The sequence below is a fragment of the Phacochoerus africanus genome, chromosome 7, assembly GCF_016906955.1.
Source record: "Phacochoerus africanus isolate WHEZ1 chromosome 7, ROS_Pafr_v1, whole genome shotgun sequence".
Taxonomy (NCBI): domain Eukaryota; kingdom Metazoa; phylum Chordata; class Mammalia; order Artiodactyla; family Suidae; genus Phacochoerus; species Phacochoerus africanus.
In genome coordinates, this window is record NC_062550.1 from 81,059,058 (window position 1) to 81,083,348 (window position 24,291).

Sequence of the window (24,291 nt, forward strand, 5' to 3'; positions counted from 1 at the left end):
CTTCAATTTTTTTTGGTAATTTTCCCTTTTTTAATGGGAGGTGAAGAGGATGAACACATGAATTCAATCCACCATGTGTAACCTTGGGTAATAATGCTTTTGAATAATTCTTTTAAATACCAAGAGAAAATGCTTAGCATGTGAAAAAATTAGAGACAAAGTTGTGAACGGAAATATATCAAAGTTTATCCCTACATTTTGAAATTTTTTGGTAATTTATTTTAAAAAAAAAATCATTTCTGGCTTTGCCAAATTTTTTACATTAGGCATGCAACTCTTATCAAAATCAAATAATTCAAAAATATGTTCAAAATTTAATACTGATGCTTACATTGCCTCAACAAGGGCACCTCTGACTGCAGTGAATATTAGTGACCTGGAAAAGGGAAAAAGTGTTCTTTTTCTCCATGTAAAATTTAAAGCTGCAATAGGGAGTTTCCACTGTGGTGCAGCAGAAATGAATCTAACTAGGAACCATGAGGTGGCGGGTTCAATCCCTGGCCTTGCTCTGGCATTGCCCTGAGTTGTGGCTTAGGTCGCAGACACAGCTCTGATCCCACGTTGCTGTGGCTGTAGCATAGGCCAGCATCTGTAGCTCCAATTTGACCCCTAGCCTGGAAACCTCCATATGCCATGAGTGTGGCCCTGAAAAGCAAAACAGAGCAAAAAAACAAATTTAAAGCTGCAATAAAAACTAAATGTAGGCAGGGAGAAACAAGCTGTAATCTTCCTGGTAAGAAGTGGTGAATTTTCTTATCACCACCAATATAAATTCAATTCCTTTAGATAATGGTTAGCTATCTATTTTAAGATTTTATAACTGATATGTACTAAGGATTTAATATAAGAACATATTCATACAATACGTTAATATTAGAGGGTGTTTTTAAGCATCTGCCTATAATCTAAATCAGAATGTTCCAAAATGGGTTCTATGAAATACCAGCTCCAATTGATTCTCTGCAAAGAAATGCTTGCAAATTGCTACATATCATTCCGCTTTCTGGGAGAAACAATTCACATTGGGGAAACTGAAGCCTTAGAGGATATTGCAATAATGAAATTTGGTTAATTTTATTGGTTTAATTTGTTCGAATAAGAGTTTTTGAAATTTAATTTGATCATGGAACTCTTTTTTTTTTTTTTTTCGCAAAAATCTCTCCATGTGATCCTATTTTCATTTATTTATTTATTTGTTTACTTACTTACTTACTTTTTTAGGGCTGTGTCTGTGGCATATGGAAGTTCCCAGGCTAGGGGTTGAATCCGAGCTACAGCTGCCGGCCTACACCACAACCACAGCAACTCAGGGTCTGAGCCATGTCTGCGACCTACACCACGGCTCAGGGCAACACTGGATTCTTAACCCACTGAGCAAGGCCAGGGATCCAACCCGCATCCCCATGGATCCTAGTCGGGTTCGTTAACTGCTGAGCCACAGAGGGAACTCCGATCCCGCTTATTATCATGATCACTCTTATCATTGTTACTTGAATTTTATCATTGTTATCATTGCCCAGTGCTTGATTTCTTTCAAGTCATAACCATGTTCTTTAGGCTGAGAGGTTCTAGGACCACACCTATTTTTGGTGGCCAGGTAGAGTCAAATAATTCAATTTATTTGTACAGAGAGTACAATAAAATGAACTATCCTGGGTATCCCCTGAAATACTTTAGGAGGAAGATATTTTACTGTTGTGTTGGGGGAAAAGGAAGAGCAATTTTCTTGTTTCATTTGTTTTGTTTTGGGATAAGGCTCAGGAGGACATGGCTCCCAGCTTTTTTTCCAGGAACCATAGCATTTCGTAAAACCTGGATTACCTCGTGGGAGTATATTTGTTAAAATAGATCTGTAGGTGCTGGTTATTGTCAAATTGAACAGCTGCCGTCCTGCGATATGAAGGTTTATTGTGTAATTTTCAAGCAAACATAATTTTAATGAAAGTAATCATTCAGGGGTTTTCTTTACCACATTTGCTTTTTATGCCTGGACTCTTTGTGAAAGGAAGAGGGAAAAATAATTTGGGGATCTGAAATAAATCAAACTTTATCTGTTTATATTGTTAAGCCAGACTATCTGAGCATATAAATTGTGGAATTTGCAATAAAATAAATAGCTTGGAAATTATTAGCTCTTTTAAAATAATTTTTCAAAGCCTCCCTCTTTAGTCTTTTCACAGTGGGAGGTCCCAGTCTTATGGGAAAAATCAAGAGTAGAGACTGGGTTCTAGTCGCAGCCCTGCCACTAAATAGCTCCAAGATATTACTGTTAGTACTACGAATAGTAACTTTTATTGAGGGCTTAATATGTGCTACATGTTCCACATGCTTGAGTTCTTTTATTTTTCACTGTACCTCATCAGAGGGTTGGACTGAGTAACTCTTTGTCCCTTTTCCATGCTTAAATGATCCCAGGAGATGTATCTCTGTTGCCAGACCTTAGTTCCACTGGGGGCAGTGTGGGATGCAGGGAGTGGGGAGTTAGGAAGTGAATCTTCACTAAAAGGGGTGGGTAAACAAGCTCTTGGGAGCCTGACATGGAACTCAGAAGCATTTTTCTTGATTCCAAGCCTATTCTATTCTATTCTATTCTATTCTATTCTATTCTATTCTATTCTATTCTATTCTATTCTATTCTATTCTATTCCATTCCATTCCATTCTATTCTATACATTACTAATTACAGTATAGTATAATCAAACGTCTTAAATAGATTTTTTCTGATATTCAAATATAGCATTGTTTTCTTGGATTACAGCCTAGTTAAATTGGGCAGGAGAGAGGTGGCTTGTATTGACTTGCCCATCCATATGGGGGCCTGTGTTTGACAATTTAACCATCATCTCTACTAGCCAAGTGGTGCTGTGTCTCCCCATTGCAGTAATACTGCCACCTGATATTTATGAGGTATTTTGGGTTTTAAATGCTTCTCCTCGCCCATGATCTCATTTGATTTCTGGTCCTCAATATTGCATCATATTGTTACATGTCTGGAAGACAAGAACATCTAGAATATTGCTTTTACTGTCTGAGCAGGGTTGAGTCACCATGTAGTGAATTCGGAAAAGGAAGGTAAAATGCAGAGACTTACTTTGACTCAGTAGGTGGAAGGCTTTCACTGCCCAATGGCCAGATGATTGCCTGCCTGCCTTCCTTCCTTCCTTCCTCCCTTCCTTCCTTCCTTCTTTCCTTCCTCTTTTTATTAAAGTATAGTTGACTTTCAGTGTTGTGCCAATTCTTGCAGTACAGCAAAGTGCCCCAGTCATACATACACACACATTCCCTTTCTTATACTGTCTTCCATCATGGTCCATCCCAAGAAACTGGATAGAGTTCCTGTGCTGTACAGCAGGATCTCATCGCTTATCCATTTGAAATGTAATAGTTTGCATGCCAGCGGATTTCTAATTGACTTCTCTGCTTCGGCAGTATGGCCTTGGTCCAAGGGGCCGTTCTGGCGTGGGGCTGGTGTGGCAGGCAGCCCCTATTTTTATCTGTTTTTAACACAAGTATTCCAATGTACAGAAATTGGGGAGTGTGGATCACCTCCGTATAGATCATGCACTCTTTTGATGTGCAGGCATGGTAAAACTCACCATCCAGCCTTTATCTTCTTAAAAATGTGACTTGCAACACACTCAGGGAGCTTTCAGAATTCCTTGGAAACCCAGCTGGATGTTTATTCAACTCCATTCGTTACTCTTCTGAGCTCATCTTTCTTACCGTTTGCCCTTTAATTTGTTATTTGCTGAGAGGCAATTAGAGAAGGGTTTTTCTCTGCTCAGCTCTTATTAAGATTTTAATGATCCTAGTCTCCCTTCCCCTATTAGGAAATACCTACATATTAAATAGTTCACCAAATAAAGATAAAATAATTAATTAGTATTTAAATCAGAGCTGCTGAGTTTAAATCTTTTCACAAAGACTTCCTTATCTTTTGAATGTGGAGCCTTCAAGTATTTCAATCTTTCAAATAGTGAAAGATTTATAATTATGTGGTAGTTCTAGGAGAATGGCTGGACCATTTAGTTCGAGGCAGACTGACTTCCTAGGGCCCCAGATCACACAGTTGAGAGTTTGCAGAGATTCCTTTGCCTCTAAAAATCAGGAAAAGGCAACGCCTACATAAAACACCACAGTGTGGGGGCAGAGACTGTGTGCAAGAGCCTCTGATCAGGATTAAATTCCACAATTAGAGATTTATTATTTTGGCTCAAGATTTTGTCACCTGGCAAATTATTAAAAGAAAAAAAAAGTGAAGGCTGACACATGGTCAGCCTTGTGAATTTTTCAAAACATTTCCTGAGAGCAAGTGTTGATGCTGATGGTTGGGTCAAACCTGGGCGGCTTGGGCTGGAGGGACGGAGTTGTCTGGGGAGTGGGGGCTGGGAGAAGAAGAGAAGGGAAGCCTGAGAAAGGGCAGCTGGTGATGGGGGAAGGGTAGAAGAAGGCAAAGATAAAAATCCACCTATTGTGGTCATTTATTTATTCAACAGATGTTTATTGGGCATCTACTTTGAGGATGGAGAAGCGCTGTGTAAAAGACTGGGGAAGAAATAATCAAGCCCTCTGGGATTCTCGGTGTAAGGGGTGGGGCAGGACATGTAGTGATAGTGTAGTCTGTGAAATGTCATACACTGGACGGGCCCAGAGGATGGTGGGATCCCAGAGAGAAGGTGTATGGCAAGAGAGGTGACAGAGAGCCATCGCAGAGACATGGATGTTTGAATTTGGTCTTAAAGGGCAAATACAAATGCTGCCAGGAGAACTGCAGAGAGGATGGAACCTGTAGGCAGAGAGGTAGCCCGGGCAAAGGGCACAGAGGTGAGGAAGGGCTTGCTGAGGTGAGATGTCCCAGCAGCCTGGAAACCTTGAGGTGTGTAAGAGCAGCTGGGGAAGGTGGATAAGCTCAGGTTGAAACACTGTGGCAGAACTTCATCCTCCCGAGGGAGCTTGAACTTGATCCGGTAAGTGAAAGGGAGGTTCTGATAGAGTAAGGGCTTGACCAGATCGGCATCATTGAGACATAGCTCTGGCTGCCTTGAAGTGGATGGATTGGCGGCCGGGGATGCAGAGAGATTGAGGACAGGGGAGCAGGGCACAGTTTTGACCATATCGTTGTGCTTCGGGCACATGCTACAGCTCTAGGGTCCTATGAAAATGAGAACAGAATTGCATAAAAGCTGTGTCACTGTAGCCTGCAAATATATGCAGACCTCAAGCAATGATCTGCTCATGCAGAGTTTCAAGTGTTTGTTTTCAAAGCTATACAACTCAAAGCCTCTCAAAGCCAGGAATACCTAATAGTATAAGGGGATGCAATTGTTTACCTCTTGAATGAGATATATAGGTTTATGCACAAGTGTTTTCATACTCATACTAAACATTTTCAGGTTGTTTTTAACTTATTTGAATAGTCCACCAACACGAGAACTAACAAAAGAGTGAAATTTTGTTAAACCCAACTAAAAAGTAAATATAATCCCAAGACTATGACTGAACGTTGGCGTTTTTTTCAAGGATGCTTTCAAACATACCCAATGAAAGGCTTAAACTTTTGGCAAAACCTTGTTCTTGGTATAAAACATGCTTTTTAACGTGGAGCATCACAAAATATGATGTTCCAACCCAAAAGACACATTCTGATTTGAAGTCCCATTTTCCTCAGAAGGAAGACACATCCTGCTGAAGCCAGAGGTGCTTGCTGTCCATCCCAACCTCATTTGGAATATTTCTGTGGCTCAGATTCAGTGAACTCCAAACATGTGGACCAGTGCTCCTGTGGCCATCACACTACGTCAAGGGTAAGAGGCAGATTATGAGAAAATAAATGCTCAGACAGGAAAAACTTTGCAAAAATGAGAAGGCGGCAAGCCAGATCCTTTTCCTTGGATTGTGAGATGGAGTCAGAACAGGTGTTGGGACTTAGGTCAAAATTATAAATAGAGTGGAGATTCTAACAAGAATAGTGTATTGACGCTGAGATGAGGTTATCGAGCCCTCTGATGGCATCTTCTCCAGGGACCTTTTCTGATTCCCCAGCTACACTTTCCTCTCCTACTTGGTTTAGAGTTCATCTCAGGCAATGATTTACCCTCTTTTCCACCAGAGTTTTGTTCGGTGCCTACTCCACTGAACTCATCCACTTATTTATCCCTCTCTTGTCCAAGATGGGATATAAGAAGGAGCTACAGGGTTCGCCCTTTGAAGACGGGACAGGGGTGCTTCTCATATTGTTTCCTGATAGTCCAGGGCCTCATGTGTGGTAGGAGCTTTGAACAGAATGCGTGAAGAGAACTTGGTTTCTGATATGTTTGATTTCTTGCTCTGTCACTCACAGCATATGACCTGAGGCGAGGAGTTGAACCCATTAAATCTCAGATTTCCAACTGGGGCCTTCTATTAAATGAATTGATCAGTCTTTAAAATCCCAGCACCTAGCATATAGAATGAACTTAATAATTGCTTATGATTATATGATTGTCTACAGCTTCAAGATTACAATAAACTGTGAGAACCATTTCATTTACACCTAGAAGTGGGTTGCCTTACACTTACAAAGTGGGACCAAAAGTCTCTACCTGATAGAACTAACAACACCCTGGATATAGTGGGTGTTCAAGAGAATAAAAAGTCACGGTCCTTGGAGTTCCCACTGTGGCTCAACGGGTTAAGGAAGCAACTAGTATCCAGGAGAATGTGGGTCTGATCCCTGGCCTTGCTCAGTGGATTAAGGTTCCTGGGTTGTTGCCTACTGAGGCATTATGTTGCACATGCGGCTCGAATCCTGCCTCGCTATGGTTGTGGCATAGGCCAGCAGCTCCACTTTGACCCCTTGCCTGGTAACTTCCACAGGCAACAGGTGCAGACCTTAAAAAAAAAAAAAAAAGTCTTGGTCATATGTCCTCCTCAAAGAAGTGATGGTAGAAAAAGGAAAAAAGTGGTAGATAAGCACAGGTTCACTGGAGTCACAGTTTCACTGGGTCCCAACTTAGACTATTAATGATGATAACGATGCTGCCTGTTTGTATTTTTCGAAGGACTTTCGCATTTCACAAGCTCTTATTATTTGATGGCTGACAAGATCAGAATTCTCTAGGTAACATCTATAATGGAGTTGGTACACAGGCAATTTTCTTGGTGTCCTTGCTTGCTGGAAACAAAGGCATTCTCAATTTGGGCCTCAGCTTCTCTGTGCAACTTCAGATGTTTTCTTCTATCAGCACCAGCCCTCCTTCCTCAGGAAAAAGCACAGAATGATTAAGAATGTGGGCTTTGGAGTTCCCGTTGTGGCGCAGTGGTTAACGAATCCAACTAGGAACCATGAGGTTGCGGGTTCGATCCCTGCCCTTGCTCAGTGGGTTAACGATCCGGCGTTGCCGTGAGCTGTGGTGTAGGTTGAAGACGTGGCTCGGATCCCGCGTTGCTGTGGCTCTGGTGTAGGCCGGTGGCTACAGCTCCGATTGGACCCCTAGCCTGGGAACCTCCATATGCCGCGGGTGCGGCCCAAGAAATAGCAACAACAACAACAACAACAACAACAAAAAAGACAAAAAAAAAAGTATGTGGGCTTTGAGATGATTTGGAGTCCCTTGGATTTTACTAGGTTCAGAGACTGAAGCCATACATTGATTTTTTTTTTTTCTTTTTAGGGTCGCACCTGGGGCATATGGAAGTTCCCAAGCTAGGGGTTGAATCGAAGGTGCAGCTGCCGGCTTATGCTACAGCCATAGCAACTCAGGATCCGAGCTGCATCTGCAACCCATGCTGCAGCTTGCAGCAACGCCGGATCCTTAATCCACTGAATAGGGCCAGGGATTGAACCTGCATCCTCATGGATACTAGTCGGGTTCTTAACCCACTGAACCACGATGGGAACTTCCATAATTCAGTTTTTAATTTGGATTTCACACAATCCTGTGAGGTGGGTGGTTAAGTATTATTTCCCATGCTTTTCCAGGAGGGGAAACTGAGGCTCAAAGAGGGGAAGCAATTTTTGTGAGACCATACAGCTTCTACCTAGAAAGGCTGGGATTGGATCCCCAATTGGTCTCACTTCCACAGCCAGCTTATAACGCTATGGAACATGGCCTCCCCTGAGCGTGCCAATCAAAAGCTGGCCAAGGCATTAGATCCCCAGAACTTTTGGTTTCTCATTTGTTGTTGTGAGAATACATTTAGATGATGTTGATACATGCATGTTTGTGTCTTCCAGTGGGCAGCTATTGACATTGGGGTGAGAGTCTTGAAGAGGTAGATTTTCTGTAGTCAAATCCTGCGTGTGACTCCTTATGGCACCAAGGATGGCAAAACCATAGGGGATTGTGCAATGAAAGAGCGCAAGTATGCATCTAATACCCAGCCTAGGGCTCAGTAAGTGTGTGCCGAATGAGTGGATTTAACACCTAGTTAGTCCTTTGCAATGCAGGATGTGGCAAGGTACCCAGTCTCTCCTTTCAAGAAGCTCTGTTCTAAACAGAAGGAGCTGGACAAGTAAACAGAAAAGAAAGTCGTGTATTATGTGAGTGAGGAGTCAGGAAGAATTCTTTTTTTTTGTCTTTTGTCTTTTGTCTTTTGTCTTTTGTTGTTGTTGCTATTTCTTGGGCTGCTCCCTTGGCATATGGAGGTTCCCAGGCTAGGGGTCCATTTGGAGCTGTAGCCACCGGCCTACGCCAGAGCCACAGCAACTCGGGATCCGAGCCGCGTCTGCAACCTACACCACAGCTCACGGCAACGCCGGATCTTTAACCCACTGAGCAGGGGCAGGGACCGAACCCGCAACCTTATGGTTCCTAGTCGGATTCGTTAACCACTGCGCCACGACGGGAACTCCAAGGAAGAATTCTTGGACTAGAATGCTGGGCACTGAGTCTTAGAGGCTATGGGGAGTCTGTCATGTGAAGAGTGGAATGTGTGCCAGGAAGAGCATGTTCATAGGCACTTGGACACAAGGGCCCTTTTAAGAAGTAGAGATTGTTCTGGGAGGAAGGTGTGTAAGGTGAGCGGGGAGCGAGAAATACAGCCCTAGGCCTTGAAGGGGGTGTGCTGAGGAGCTGGGATTGCATCCAGGAGGTAATGCGTGGAGCCCTTGAAAGATCTTAATTAATGGAGTGTCATGAGTACGGTTCTCTTATAGAATATTCACACCACTGGGAAATGCACAGAAGGGTTGGCATAGGAAGAGAATGGGTATACAAAGTTAGAAGGTCATAATGGTAGAAAAGATGTTATTACAGCAGGGATGGGGAGGAAGAAGTGGAAACTCCACTTCAACTATATTTAGAAGATAGAATTTATTGGACATAAGGTCAGGGTGGCTAAGAGAAAAATGGGACCTGTCATATTTGAGCAACTGCGTACATGGTGGTTTCATTAATCATATCAGCTACTATATTTTGAGTGCTTATTATGTACCTGGCATATTGCTAAGTGCTTCCCATCATGGCTCAGTGGTTAACGAATCCGATTAGGAACCATGATGTTGTGGGTTCGATCCCTGGCCTTGCTCAGTGGGTTAAGGATCCCGCTGTGGTGTAGGTTGCAGACACGGCTCGGATCCCGCATTGCTGTGGCTCCTGCATAGGCCGGCAGCTACAGCTCTGATTAGACCTCTAGCCTGGGAACTTCCATGTGCCCCGGGAGAGGCCCTAGAAAAGGCAAAAAGACAAAATATATATATATATATATTGGCTAAGTGCTTTGCATGCATTATTCCATTTCATTCTCATTCTAATCTGCATAGCGGTTGTTAGATCCATTCCGTGGATGCAAAAGGTGAAGCTTAGAGCAATTAAAGCTTGCTCAATATGTCATGTGGACTAAGTGGTGGAATTGGGATTTGAACCCAGGGATCTGGCCATGGGTTTCAAGCCCATGCCATCAGTCCCTGTGGCAAGCACAGATACTTCCTGTGCTGAGGAACTATGGGAAGAGAAGGTTTGGAGAAGGAAGGGAGGAGATGCTGATTGTGTGGTGCAAGCATGTTGCCATGTCAAGCCAACCCCTCAGGTTCTAGGCTGAGTTTTTCTTGCTGGGAAGCAACATTGCTCTTCTCTGGAGGTGTTAGCTGGTGGGGATAGAAGGAGCCAGGAAGGTGGCCCTTACAAGCATCCTGCTGACATCATGGTTCTCGCCTGCCTTCCCCAGTGTAGCTAAGGAGTAGCATCCTTTAGGTCAGTGTTCCCAGAGTGAGGGGGCCTAGTGTCTGAAACTACAGGCGAGAAAACTAAGGATCCAAGGAGGTAGACCCAGCTTACATCTCGTGGTTAAGGACATTGCTCCTGCAGATTTCCTTTATTTTATTTTGTTTTTCTTGGCTGTGCCTGTGGCATGCAGAAGTTCCTGGGCCAGAGATCAAACCCGAGCTACAGCAGTGACAACATGGAATCCTTAACCCTTAGGCCAACAGGAAACTCCTGTTGAAATGCTGAACTCACAGCAAATAAATAGACTTCTGTAGCAACCAATAAATAAATATTGGTGGAAGTAATGCCAGTAATGTACAAATGATGAGTTGTTAGTACGTTCTCCTGGCAGTCACCACCTAAGCCAACTCCAGAATGTGTGTGAATCCTTGAGAAAGGCAGCCATGATTTCAGAGGCTCCAGGAGAACCTGGGCCCTATCCCTGCCCTTTCAAAACACAGCTCTTTATTCCAAAGAGGAGCCCACTTAAAGCCCCATTAGTCATTCTCTCTAAAGAAGAATCGGTCTCTTGGGTCTGTCTTGGGAACATTTTGAGGGTAGGGCAGGAGAGAATGCAGTGCCTGTCACCAGAGAAAGGAAGCAAGCCTGGCTTGGGAAGGCAGGAAAATATAAACTAATTAGGGTTAACCCTTACACTATTTTTTTATGCATTTCAGCACAGGTCGCTCAATAAATTATAGGCAAATAGAAACTTTTTTCATGAATTTGGTCATTTTCTTTTCTTTCTTTCTTTCTTTCTTTCTTTCTTTCTTTCTTTCTTTCTTTCTTTCTTTCTTTCTTTCTTTCTTTCTTTCTTTCTTTCTTTCTTTCTTTCTTTCTTTCTTTCTTTCTTTCTTTCTTTTTCTTTTTTTTGCCGCAACTTAGGCCAGCTAGAGAAAGAGAAACAAAACTCTATCTGGAGTCATGCCTTCTCAGTGTCCCTCTAAGGTCATCGTTGCTCCTTTGGGAGGGTTATTTATAAATCGACCGATGTGATTCCAGCATCTTTGAATGTAGACTGCTGGGAAGTGGACATGTTATTCTTATGCTCTCCCACCTTTTTGGCATGGGCTTGTGTGTGTGGAGAGGTGTTGGGTAGGAGGTGGAATGGAAGCGTGTCAAGAATGATACAGCATTGCCCAGGAAGATTGATCAGTGGATTGTTGAATAGCCGTGGTCTACTTGGAAGTAAAAGTAACTCCAGAGTAGGACATCTTATTATTATGCATATTGTAATTATTGTCCGGGGGCATGAATCAACAAGCATGTGTGCAGTGTCCATCTGGAGACGGACTTCCCCACTCCTTGCCCCCAGGCACCCCCAGGAGAAGTCTTGTTCTCTTCCCTTGCCAGGGTGCCAGGGTTCTCTGCTTCAAGAGCAATTGAGGGGTTCTCCCACCTCAGTGCTTTACTAAGTACCTTCCTTCATCTGCACACCCACAGGCCAGTCATCTCCAATATGAGGGGATAGCAGGGGTACATCTTTTGTTGGTATTTCCAGGATCTGGGACATAGGGAATGGGCCAATCAGACAGATTATCAGCATCAGGCCACATGTGTCTCTCCTCCCTCTCATTCGATCCTTTTTAAGTAGGGAAAGAACTTATTTAAAAATCTAGTAAATAGGATACAAGTTAGACCTCCAACAACGATATCTAGAAAAAGAGTCGTAAATCAATATTTCTGTTTGAAGGTTTCAGAGAGGTAATATAGCTCATTTTCTCAAGAGTTCTAGTTTTTAAACTAGGCAGCAGTAATGAAGGAGAAAACAATTACAACCACAGCAGCAGTATTAAAGCTTAAGTAACTTTCCACTGCTCTTGTTAATGCTATTATCATCAGTCCAGCTTTCCCTTTCTTCAAAGGCCTATACAAACGGCTGGCAATTCTCAATCATCAAATCAAAGTCCTTTGTTGGAATTGTTTCTTTGGTGTCATGCAAGATATGCTGTTAAGTAATTTGATCAGTCCAGTCATTTCCATAATTAGAACAAGAGCACATATTCCTGAACTGGGTGCTCATACCAGCGTCTGAAGTCACACAAAAGCAGACTCACAAAGCCCTTGTGTTGGGTGGACCTAAAATAGCAGCAATTAAAAAAATAAACTTATTTATTTATTTATTTATTTATCTGGTTATTTATTTACAAATCTCTGGCAGTTTTTCTACACCCCAGAGCTAGACATTTACAGCTCTACTCTGTGTTTGATCTATCTGCTGGTGACTAACTAATGAATACAAGACAGAGCAGTTCACTTTATCCCCCCCTTTTAAAAAACACTTTTTATTAAAGTATAGTTTATTTACAATGTTGTACCATTTCTGCTGTACAGCAAAGTGACCCAGTCTTACATATATATATATGTATATATATATATGTATGTCGCAAGAGACTGGATAGAGTTTCCCTGTGCTGTACAGTAGGACCTCATTGCTTATCCGTTCTAAATGGAATAGTTTGCACCTACCAAACCCAAACTCCCAGTCCATCCCCCCACCCCCTTGCCAACCGCAAGTCTGTTCTCTACATCTGTGAGTCTGCTTCTGTTCTGTAGATAATTTCATTTGTGCCACATTTTAGATCCCACAAGTAAGTGATATAATATGGGATTTGTCTTTCTCTTTCTGACTTCACTTAGTATGAGAATCTCTAGTTGCCTCCATGTTGCTGCGAATGGCGTTCTTTAAGTCTTTTTTATGGCTGAGTAGTATTCCACTGTGTGTGTGTACCACATCTTCTTAGTCCATTCATGTGTTGATAAACATTTCGGTTGTTTCCATATCTTGGCTATTGGGATTAGTGCTGCACTGAACACATTTCACTGTAAATACATTATTTCTCTGTTCACTGGGTGTATTGTGGATACCAACTCACATGGGACTTATTCTAAACCTTCGTGGGGTCCTCAAACACTTAAATGCCTTGAGGATTCCCTATTCATATCATTTACATACCTGTAGAGATTTATGCATGTGATCACTGTAGTGTAACATGGCATAGACATCTTATGGGATCCCTGAGATTGTAGGTACTCCAATCACCAACTATTTAGCTTGACCCCTCCCCTTCCAGAGAAAAGCTCCCCTTAAAGCTTAAAGCTAACATTTTCATGGTCAGTTGAGGAGATTCAGGTTGGAGATTTCCACTAAGAAGTGACTGCTTACCCACGTATTGTGGTATATTCTTTTTTCCTAAAGTTTTAACTTGTCATTTTAGTGTAAGCTCTTTCTTCCTATTTATGAAATGAGGAAGAATCACTGCACTCTATGTATTTCATGGACCCAGCAGATAATGTTTGCTGAGAAGAAAAGTGCTTTTAAAAATTCTTGTGTTACTTTGGTTTCAGCTGTTTACATATTTTGATAACTACATGCAATTTTCAGTGTCCTCAATTTTCTGTGTAGTAGTAAAACTTTTGTTTTCCAACACATCTTGATGGCTCCCATAAAGACTCCTATTTTTGTCTTGTAAGCATATCAACTAATCAATGGTTAGCTGTGTTTGTTGTCAGTCTTTATTTCAATGTGGGCTTCTGATATTTTAAGTTCAAAAAGTAGTCTCTGTGCTAATTCTCAAGTCAAATGAAGAGGCTCATTTCTGATGATTGCTTAATCTTTATTCCCCAAAGAATCTTTCCACCCTAAAAAAAGTCAATAGCATTCTCTACACCAACTTGCCTGCACACGTCTTCTTTGCTTTGTTTCCTTTTTCTTCTGCTCTTAAAAATCTTCTGGCATGAATGAAGCCTGGGAAGCAGCATGATTTGAGATGAAAAGATTGTAGTCATCAAAATATCTTCTGAAGACACATTTCTAGTCTCAAAATTACATGGAGACAGAATGGGGTCAGCTCCAGTCTGTTTTTTTCACCTTAACTTAGAGTCTGAAGTTGAGACCACCTGGCACCCTTTCCCATCATATTGTATCAAATTTGAAGAGACTTGTTTCCTTCTGGGTAGAACTTCTATGAAATCCAGGTGTAGCTTACTTTGCAACAATAATGGGAGAAGACATTATGCTAAAACAAGAGACATTATGCCTCTTGTTTTTGAAAAATAATTACAAAATCACTTCTTTTTAAAATCCCAGTAGGTGTCTGATGGAAAAGAATTGAAAATTTTGTTGAAAAGATTTGTGGATGCCTGGGGGGGGGGGGAGGGGGTGGGTGGATAGGGGATGAACTGGGAGTTTGGGGTTAATAGATGCAACTATTACATTTAGAATAGATAATCAATGAGGTCCTACTGTACAGCACAGGGAACTATGTGCAGTCTCTTGGGATAGACCATGATGGAATACAGTATGAGAAAAAGAATGTATACGCATGTATGCCTGGGTCGCTTTGCTGTACAGCAGAAATTGGCACAACATTATGAATCAACTATACTTTAATCAAATAAAAAGAAAAGAATCGAAAATTTTATTTTGCTTTGTTTTGAAACTATGATTCTCATAAGGAGCTACCAAGTGGAATTTATTCTTTATATGTGAATACTGAAGTCACTAGCAGAACGTGTGAGGGGGCGGAGGTAGATTTTGAATATGCTGTCTAAATTATTGAACCCAAAGCCCAGTTTTCAACATGCTTCAGCAGTCCAACTGTATGAAGGAGAGGCATTACACCATGGTGGATAAGAGCATAGACTGGCTTTGAATCTTGGCTCTCTTTACTGGCTGTGAGACAGCAGTTGAGTTATTTAATCTCTTGCCTCGGTTTCCTCATCTGTAGAATGGGGATAATGGCGCGACCACTGCCTACACCTACCTCAGAGGGTTCTTGCAACGATTAAACGAGTTAACACTTATAAAGTGCTTAGACTAGTATCTTAGCACGTAGTAAGATGTAGTGAATTGGATACTGCTATCACTACGGATGTAGGATCTTCATGTTATAAAGACTGAAAGATAGGTTTTCTGTAAATATGACTCAGGAGCTTCCAGGGAAGATCGATCCTTCAGGTCTTAACTTTCTATTTTATTGTTTTAAACTTTATACCAGCATTTCTTCTGTTTTATTAAATGGAGAACGCCTTCTTCCTGAAAACCTCAATTCCGATCATTATCTGAAAGCCATAACCGGCAAGTAACACCGTTTGTTGGGAAAATATTTTTCAAGAACCATTTGATCATTAAAGTTAATTGATAAACAGATTAGAGAACAAACAGGAACATTTGATAGTTAAAATATAGTGTTTTCTGGATCGTGATAAGTATGTGTTGTAATTCTGTATGTAATAGTTTGTAATTATGTATGTACTTATTAAGTAATCCTTGCTTTCCCTTTTTTCCCCCCTTTTGTGGCCATTCTGTGGCATGTGGAGTTCCCGGGCCAGGGATCAGATTTGAGCCACAGTTGCAATGTACACCACAGCTTTGGCAATGCCAGATCCTTTATCCCACTTCACCAGACTGGGAATTGAGCCTGTGTCCTAGAGCTGCATAGATGCCACCAATCCCCTTGTGCCACAGTGGAAACTCCAGTCCTTGCTTTCCCAATTAGACCTTAGAGTCCATGAGGTCAGGGACTATGTTTTGGTCACCATTAAATTCCAGCACCCAGTGCCTGACACATAGTAGGCATTCAAAAGTATTTGTTGTGTAGCCAGATGGCCAAGTGGTCTAAGGCACAAGAGTCAAAAGTAATTGTCAAATGATGGGACAATTGTCAATGATACATGGCTTGGTAACAAAAATGATACTTTGGAAGTCATTGTGTTTATATAATAGACTCTTAAGAAATTCATGTGTCGTTAATGGGGTTATTCATACTCTTAATATTTCTATTAAGAAAGTTGAAGGCAGACAGAAACTGAGGGAGATGGAGAGATTCATTAGCTTAGCAAAGAGACAGGCTGGAGGGACTGATTCTAGTCTTCTGAGTCCTAGTCTGGATCTGTTTCTAGTAAAATGAAAAGGACTTATAAAATCAAGAAATTCTGCCTTCTCTACTCTTGTTCTTTCTTCTCCTCTGCCATAGTTCCATGCTTTGCATCTCTAGATGCAGAGAGAAGAAAGGAGAGAATTTTCAGACAGTTAGCTAGTGCTCTCCTTCTGGAAGAAAGTGAGCATCAAAGCACAGACTGGCTTCATAGCCATGATTCAGAATCCTGCCTCTGAGGGGCCAGGTCCTGGTGACAGTTTCTGACATTCTGATAAAGTTGGTATGTGCTGTTAGCCCACGGGCAGATGTCTTGAACATCAAAAGACTAGGATTGGCAATGACAATTTAAAATGAAAGTGGCATCATGCTGAAAAATTACCACGTATGCAAATGGATGACTTTCTGTTTAGCTCCTGAAAATACTGTACATAGAAAGACAGTCTTAACCATCTGGAAACTATTTTGAGGAAATTCAAGTTTTGGAGCGCAACTCTATTAATGATTCCCTCTTGTCTTTGTTGTTCTTATTTCCCTGTGGCCTTGCCCTCAAATCAGATCCTAAAACTTGTTTCCTACAAAATAGCTCCCAACAAATTTGTAAGCCAGACTCTTTCCCCTCTGTTCTCTTTGACTTTCAGACATTCCTCTGGTTTTGCTCTAAGTTATGTGTACATATCGCAGACCTAAATGGTCCTGTTTTATTTTTTTAAACTACTCTTAGCACATGTGGAGATGATTTAGTTCCCGAAAGAGGGTGCTTGGGACGCCTACCTTTTTTTTAATTTTAATTTTTTTTTTTTTACAAAATTCAAATCCTATGGACTAAGAGAGAGGTTATTCGGTCTCCTTTAAGGATAAACCAGAAGCAAAATCAAATGAAATTTAAAAAAATCAAATCATGCCATTGGAATAATGTTCAGTATCACAGGGATGAGAATTTAATGTTAGATAATTTACAATTATTACTATTATGCCACACACAACTGTACCCAGTGTGGTTACATCCGTGGAGATGTAATTGTCTTGGACTTGTTGGTGTTGTTTCATTTCGGCCTCCATGCTAGATTAAAATTCCATAAAACTGTGATTAACTAAAATGCTTGAGGAATGAGGACTTGTGTTTCATTTAATTTTCTGGTTAGCTGTGAGCTGAAGTTTAACCAGAAATCTCTGGGCTTTAATCCTTGTTGAACAATTTTCTAAAATCATTTCATTTCCTTGCATCAAAAGGATAGCATGGTGGAAAAGTCTGTCATGGGTAGTTAGGAACATAAGTTCTTAGGGATCATTTTCTGACTGTTATAAAATGTTACTGGTGGAGAGGTAAAAGGTTGAAATGAACGTGGAAACTAGCCAAAGACTAGACCCCTGAGGTCAAACAGTTGGTTACCTCTGTCTTTTAAAAGTGGACAATAAACTGGTAATTATTGAGCACCTATGACTTACTAGGCCTTAACCATCCCCTTCAGGAGCCCATATTCTGGTGGCAAGAGAAATGTGCTTACAGATAATTACTATACAATGTAATAAGTGCTTAAGAAGGTATACAGTAAGTGCTACTGTAGCTCAGAGCTGGGAACCATCAATGGCTTGAGAAAGTCAAAGGCCTGACCCAGGGGAGGTTGATGGTCCGGGTCTTGACGCATGCATAGGAGTTCAGTAGAGGTGAGCAGGTAGGACATCCTTGGCACAGGGAGCAGACTTTGAAATACACAGAGATGTCAGTGAAGGCTGCCTATCTTGAGACCTGATGTGTATGTCTGTCTGGGTGCCAGAGCAGGAGAAACTGTTGGCACATGAGTCTGGACAGCAGGCTAGAGCAGACCAAAAAGAGCCATTTATCCAGAGTTCCAGTGCTATTTTATTTTATTTATTTATTTATTTATTTATTTATTTATTTTTGTCTTTTTGCTATTTCTTGGGCCGCTCCTGCGGCATATGGAGGTTCCCAGGCTAGGGGTCTAATTGGAGCTGTGGCCGCCAGCCTACGCCAGAGCCACAGCAACGCTGGATCCGAGCCGCATCTGCAACCTACACCACAGCTCATGGCAACGCTGGATCGTTAACCCACTGAGCAAGGGCAGGGACCGAACCCGCAACCTCATGGTTCCTAGTCGGATTCGTTAACCACTGCGCCACGACGGGAACTCCTCCAGTGCTATTTTATATGTAACATTTAACAAAGGAGTTTTGAAAATTGGATTTGTTTTCCAGAAAGATTATTCCAGCAATGGTGGGAGGGAAGCACAGGAAGGAGGAAGAGATTATTTTGATTAACTTGTTAGTATTTCAAAAAATATGGTTTTATTGACCTGAATTATAGCTTGTTATATTATTTTACCTATAAGTAGGAAAACATTTCAGTTTTATTCTGTCATTTAGATGCCATATTATTATTATCTTCACTTTGAATATTGGGAAACTAAGGCACAATGGGCTTATGACTTCAAGGTTCTGAATGGAAACCATTGAGAAACTGACTGAAAGCCAGGTCCTGAAATTTCTTCCAGCAATTGCTAGACCACGGTTCCCACTATTACAGCATATTTATGATATAATTAACTTTCAGAAAGCCATATGGCTTTTGTTATGAAGACTAAAGGAATGCGCTTTTCATAACGAATGGCATATGGCCTCCAATAGCTCTTTGCTTGCATGTTTTAGCAAAATGAACATGTACATAAATTAGATGCCTCAGGTCAGTTAGCAGGCTGAGGTTGATTTTCTTCTGCTCTCTCTAATTACAACCGCATTTTTGACAATATCAGGGAGGTATTTTGGCAGCCTGCTGGTGTAAACATACATAATATGGCTCAGATGATCCTTTTTTCTTGTGGCCTGGGCCCTTTAAAGAGGCAGCCCTGGTTTCTTAGTCATAGTGGAGTGTGCAGCTCTCAGAAGCAGGGCCATTTCTGATGAAGCTGCAACGCTTGTGGAATGCTGGGAAAATCAGTTGACCGAAGATGATAGAAGAGGCAAAAGGAACAATGAAGTGGGTACCATTGAGCTGAAAGTAGACCTTTGTCTTTGGTCACTTAAGTGATGCAGGGCTGCTGGATATGTGAGAGAGGCTCATGGGCAGAACGAATTTAATAGCAGTGAAGCATGAGGGCTCACACTACATCTCTCAGAGTTACTTAGAAGCCTTTCTATTCAGGGTAACATGCCTTAAAGTTCTGCCTTCTTGGTTCACACTTGGTTTCTTCTACTGTTGATTTAGCAGGTTTTTTGATGGAGTCTGAGAAAGAACTCCTTGCAACTTTCACATTATTGCATTATAATATTCACCTCTTATGATTTGTACTCAAAGTCAATGACATTATCTCAGTGGAATTCCCTGGACTCTGAATTCATAAGACAGTCCAAAATGTTCTGCCTGAGATGGAAAAATACAGCACAATTACTGTAAGTCAGTTGGTTCACGAAGGATCCTAATTTCAATTGTAGCTACTCATCATGTCGGTAAATCATTTGAGTTTCTTTTACATACATGTGTTTATATTATCCTAATAATAAAAATTTTTGTTAGTTAAGTGGAAGTATATCAATTTGAAAAGGAAAATTAAAACGTATATGTTTCTTAAGTAAAGTAATAAGTCAAAATGCATTTTAATTAATATTGAAATCATTGAACCCTTCTATTCAAAGCTTAATATTCTAAGAACAAAACCCACATAATTTAGGATAATTTATTCATGAAGAATAAACCAAATGTTTTAAATAATAAACTTTCAGTGTGTCCTTTCCCATCTAAAATGACTCATTCAAATCCTGTTCATACAAAAAAGGAAATGTTTGTTAACTTGTATCCTAATTCATCTTCTATATTTATTATAATCTAGATTCCTTTTTTGGACAAGTCATAGCTTCTCCTTTCATAAAATAATGTCTTCCATTATGTTATAATTGCAAAGCATGGACTCATAGGATCAATGATTCATAGGGCTGGATGGAATAAGCCTTCAGCAATCATCTCTGCCTCTAGGGCACCTCTAAACCATGAAAAACAAGGTGAGTAAGAGACACCTTTAGCCAGAAACATGGTTTTGGCTAGATAACGAAAAAGGTAAACCTGGGAACTCTTAAGTGAAGATTCTTTTTCTTTCTTTCTTTTTCTTTCTTTCTTTCTTTCTTTCTTTCTTTCTTTCTTTCTTTCTTTCTTTCTTTCTTTCTTTCTTCTTTCTTTCTTCTTTCTTCTTTCCTTCTTTCCTTCTTTCCTTTTCTCTCTCTCTTCCTTCCCTTCCTTCCTTCCTCCCTCCCTCCCTCTCTCTTCTCTCTCTTTCTTTCTTTTTTCTTTCTTTCAGTGAAACTCACCCCAAACTGATATAGTTAGAATAATAACCCCACCAGAAAACCTGTCTGTGTGAAAGTGTGAAATGACCTAGAGTCACTTCCTGTTTGAGAATTGGATACTAGAATCTGTAAGCCCCCAGATAAACAATGTTTGAGAATAAAAGCTTCTTCCCTCAACTACTTAAGCATTATTTATTGCATGCCTGGAAAAATATGAACAGTACATAAGTGCAAGATTTGTTAACAAATTAATCCTACATAATCTACAGCAAGCCAAAAAAACAATTTGGTGGAAAGCAGCATTAGAATCATAAAAACCAATGGGAAGCTAGCATAAAATGTTTTCTTAAATGTTACAATTCACTCGGGTTAAGACAATTCCCATCTTGCTTGTAGGCTCTATTCAACTTGGAGATAGTTGTATTCGAGGCTATACTTCAAAATACTACAACAGTATGGCTTACTGTGTGTAGAAGTCAGGGCGAAAATTTTAAGCACACTTAATCCTCTGGCTGTGTATAAAATGGTCCTTTCAGGACTGAGCAAACGTAGACACAAATAGAGCAAATGTGGCTCCCTAAAATTACCTAGAGTATTGGGTCAATTTGAATTTTATATTCTAAGAACATTTTGATATGCAAAGACATAACCATCTTGCTTCTCCAAAGTTTCAAATCTTGCACCAAATTATTTTAACAAGCAAATATGATTATAACATAAATGAGGGCAAACACCAAATTGTCTTCCAAGGAAGCTGGATTCTGTTACTCAGACGTATGTGTATGTCTTGTTCTGCTGGGCACCATATTGGGTCTGAATCTTCTAAGGTGGTCTTAGAACCACTTTTGAGGTTGTATGTGCAGAGAGCTGAACTGGAACTGGGGAGACATAGGAAAGGAAGGGTAGAGGAGGATTTATGGAAAGGGAGAGAGGAGAGCAGCCAGGGAGATGATGTGATGCTGGGAAACCACCAAACATAAAGGCCGTGTGAGTGAAAATCCCAACTGTTGAGGGGACTGAAGGATTCTTAAGCGCAAGAATGCTTAATATCGAATGAAATTGTTTCTGTTTCTGCCATTGCAAATGATTCCGACTCCTCAACTTTTAGGAAAGTCTGTTGTAAACACTCGCGTGTTGAGAACTTCTTTTTTGTTTTTGGATTGAAAATGGTGGGAAGACCTCATTTCCTTAAAGTGGAATAGGGTCAGCACTAACAGGAAAAGCCATTCATGAACACAGTAAGCCAAAGCCAGTATTCAGAGCCAAGGAAGCCCCTCCCTTTCCCCCTCTTCCCACAAAAGTCTAGAATTTTTGGAGTAGACTTTGGTCTTCAGTGGCCCATGGGATGGATGTTTGAACCAAGGAGAAAGTAGATCCCAGCTGATACTCGGGTTATATCCATACAGTCTGAAAATACAATAACTTTTTAAGGATGGAAGTAGGGGGTGGAAATTTTTTATTTCTAGGGCTGCACTTTCTATCATAATGCTCATTATCAGCAGCATATGATGCTGTTGGCATTTTCTTCTACAAACATACCAGGGATTTAACATTTATTTTGACTTTTTAAGTCAAGTCCAAGCTAGTCAATTATGTAGTCTGGTAAACCAAAAGACATTGCTGAAATCCGTGGTGATGGTTTTGAAACTATTTTGTGCATTTGCATTTATTGGAAGTGTAATTATAGGTTGCCTCTCTCTGTAGCATTTCTCATGGCACGTAGGGGAATTTGTTTGTATGTGGAAATCTTTATAGGAAGTAGCGTTGTTGTGTGAGGCTTGCAGACTGGTACCTACATGTTAGAAAATGCCCTCATTCTTTTGGTTTATCATCACTTATGAATAATGGCCCTGGGCTATAGTGAGAAAAAGTATCAATGACCCTTTCCTTGAACTTCTCCTTTAAAAGAGCAAATTTCACATATGTCTAAAATGAAGATGACCTAATTTTTTATGTTAGTGTTTTAATCTACCCACCTCCGTTGTATTTGGCTGCATTATTAGTTGCAAGATAGGCATGTTTATAAGTTGATAAGAGAAAAAGAGAGACCGAAAGATGAAGAAAAGAAGATATATTTTAAGATATGATATAGGCAACTTGCCTAATTTCTTTATTTGGAAAGTCTCCCATGTTCCATTTTTAACTAATATGCCTCACATTGCCACATCTTGATGTACTGACAGGGTCTTCAGGAAAAATCTATTTGGTGGTGCAACTCCTTGATGGCATATCTTGACATTTGAGAATCTTCCAGAAAACAATGCAGTGTACAAACAGAACAAGTGCCTTGACTACTTGTCTACACTTAGCCATAACTATGCTACTCTCATAGTTATGGGAAAGGCTGAGAGCCAAGTTCTTGTCTGGCTTTGAATCTAGTCAAGTCCTTACATGCTGTGAAGCTTCAGGGCAAAGCTGAATTTTCCCAAGACTCAGGGAGCCTACTGTTCAGTGATACAGAATTATATTTCCGATTTAAAAAAAAGTGACACAGTCAAACTAATTTTATGGAAATCAGAAATGAAAGCCAGGAGTTCCCGTTGTGGCTCAGTGGTTAAGGGCCCAATGTTGTCTCTCTGAGGATGTGGGTTCAAACCCTGGCCTTGATCAGTGGGTTAAGGATCTGGCATTTCTGAAAGCTGTAGTGCAGGCCTGCAGCTGCAGCTCCCATTTGACCCCTAGCCCAGAAACTTCCATATGCAACAGGAGCAGTGGTAAAAAGAAAAAAAAAAAAAAAAAGAAAAGAAAGAAAAAGAAATGAAAGCCAAGTATTAGGTGAGTTTAATTCAAACAGAATTAACCCCATAAAACCCAGAAGATTGTCATTATATTTGAAACACTATGTCTCACATTTCTTTTCAAAATGAGTCTAACTATTTAGACCAAGTAAAGTCACTTTGAGAGTTTGGAGACCACGTCACTGTGTGGCTTCCCAAATCCCAAGTATGTTCCCCCAGATCTGATTCTATATTCTCCAACCTTTGTTCAGAGAGGGTTGTATATCTGTGTGCGTTATATGAGCATCCTTGTTTCTGTCAGTTTATTATTCTTTCCTCCCAAACTCTTGCCATTTACCAAATAGCAAGTGTACAAAGTACACATTCATTTAATCATTGACGACAATGGAAGTGAGGGCAGGGCAAAGAGAATTTTAGAGCTTGGCACTGGTGCCCACCCTGCGGGGTGACATAGGTCTGTTAACCCTCACTCTGTGGGTGTGGTTGTTTAACCCGTTTAAAAGGATTTTTTTTTTTTTTTGGACAAATATTAATCGAGTGCTCACTCTGAGCCAGGCTTAGCGTTGGGTAGTAGAAATTATGAATGACACTGTCCCTGACCTCAAGCACCTCAACGGGGAAAGGCATGGAAATGAATTGCTATTCTGAAGGAAAATGATGCCAGAAGGATTCGTGAGGCAAAGGACTTAAAATCCTGCCTGGGATTTTCTGAAAAACAAAACAAAACAAAACCGAAGAGAGTTAAGGAAATTCCTTAAATTGTTCAAAATATATTCAATTTTTTTTGTCTTTTTTTTTGTCTTTTGTTGTTGTTGCTATTTCTTGGGCCGCTCCCGCGGCATATGGAGGTTGCCAGGCTCGGGGTCGAATCGGAGCTGTAGCCACCGGCCTACGCCAGAGCCACAGCAACGCGGGATCCGAGCCGCGTCTGCAACCTACACCACAGCTCACGGCAACGCCGGATCCTTAACCCACTGAGCAAGGGCAGGGACCGAACCTGCAACCTCATGGTTCCTAGTCGGATTCGTTAACCACTGCGCCACGATGGGAACTCCAAAAATATATTCAATTTATTCCACTGAATTTTAGGAACATTTTGCCAAATTGCCAAGAAAATCCTATCCAAATTTTGATAATTGTCTTAAACCTTAATATTTTTATCTAGAACCAACCATGATATATCTCTCATTTTCC

At 40.8% G+C, this 24,291-nt stretch overlaps 1 long non-coding RNA gene across 1 annotated transcript in view; it reads left to right on the forward strand.

The window, feature by feature from the left end:
* The window catches only part of LOC125131433 (uncharacterized), a 170,586-nt gene that overhangs the window by 29,528 nt on the left and 116,767 nt on the right, over window positions 1–24,291 (forward strand). The window contains exon 4 of the long non-coding RNA XR_007135919.1: window positions 5,669–5,804. This is a non-coding gene — a long non-coding RNA (uncharacterized LOC125131433). The remainder of the gene's footprint in view (window positions 1–5,668; window positions 5,805–24,291) is intronic.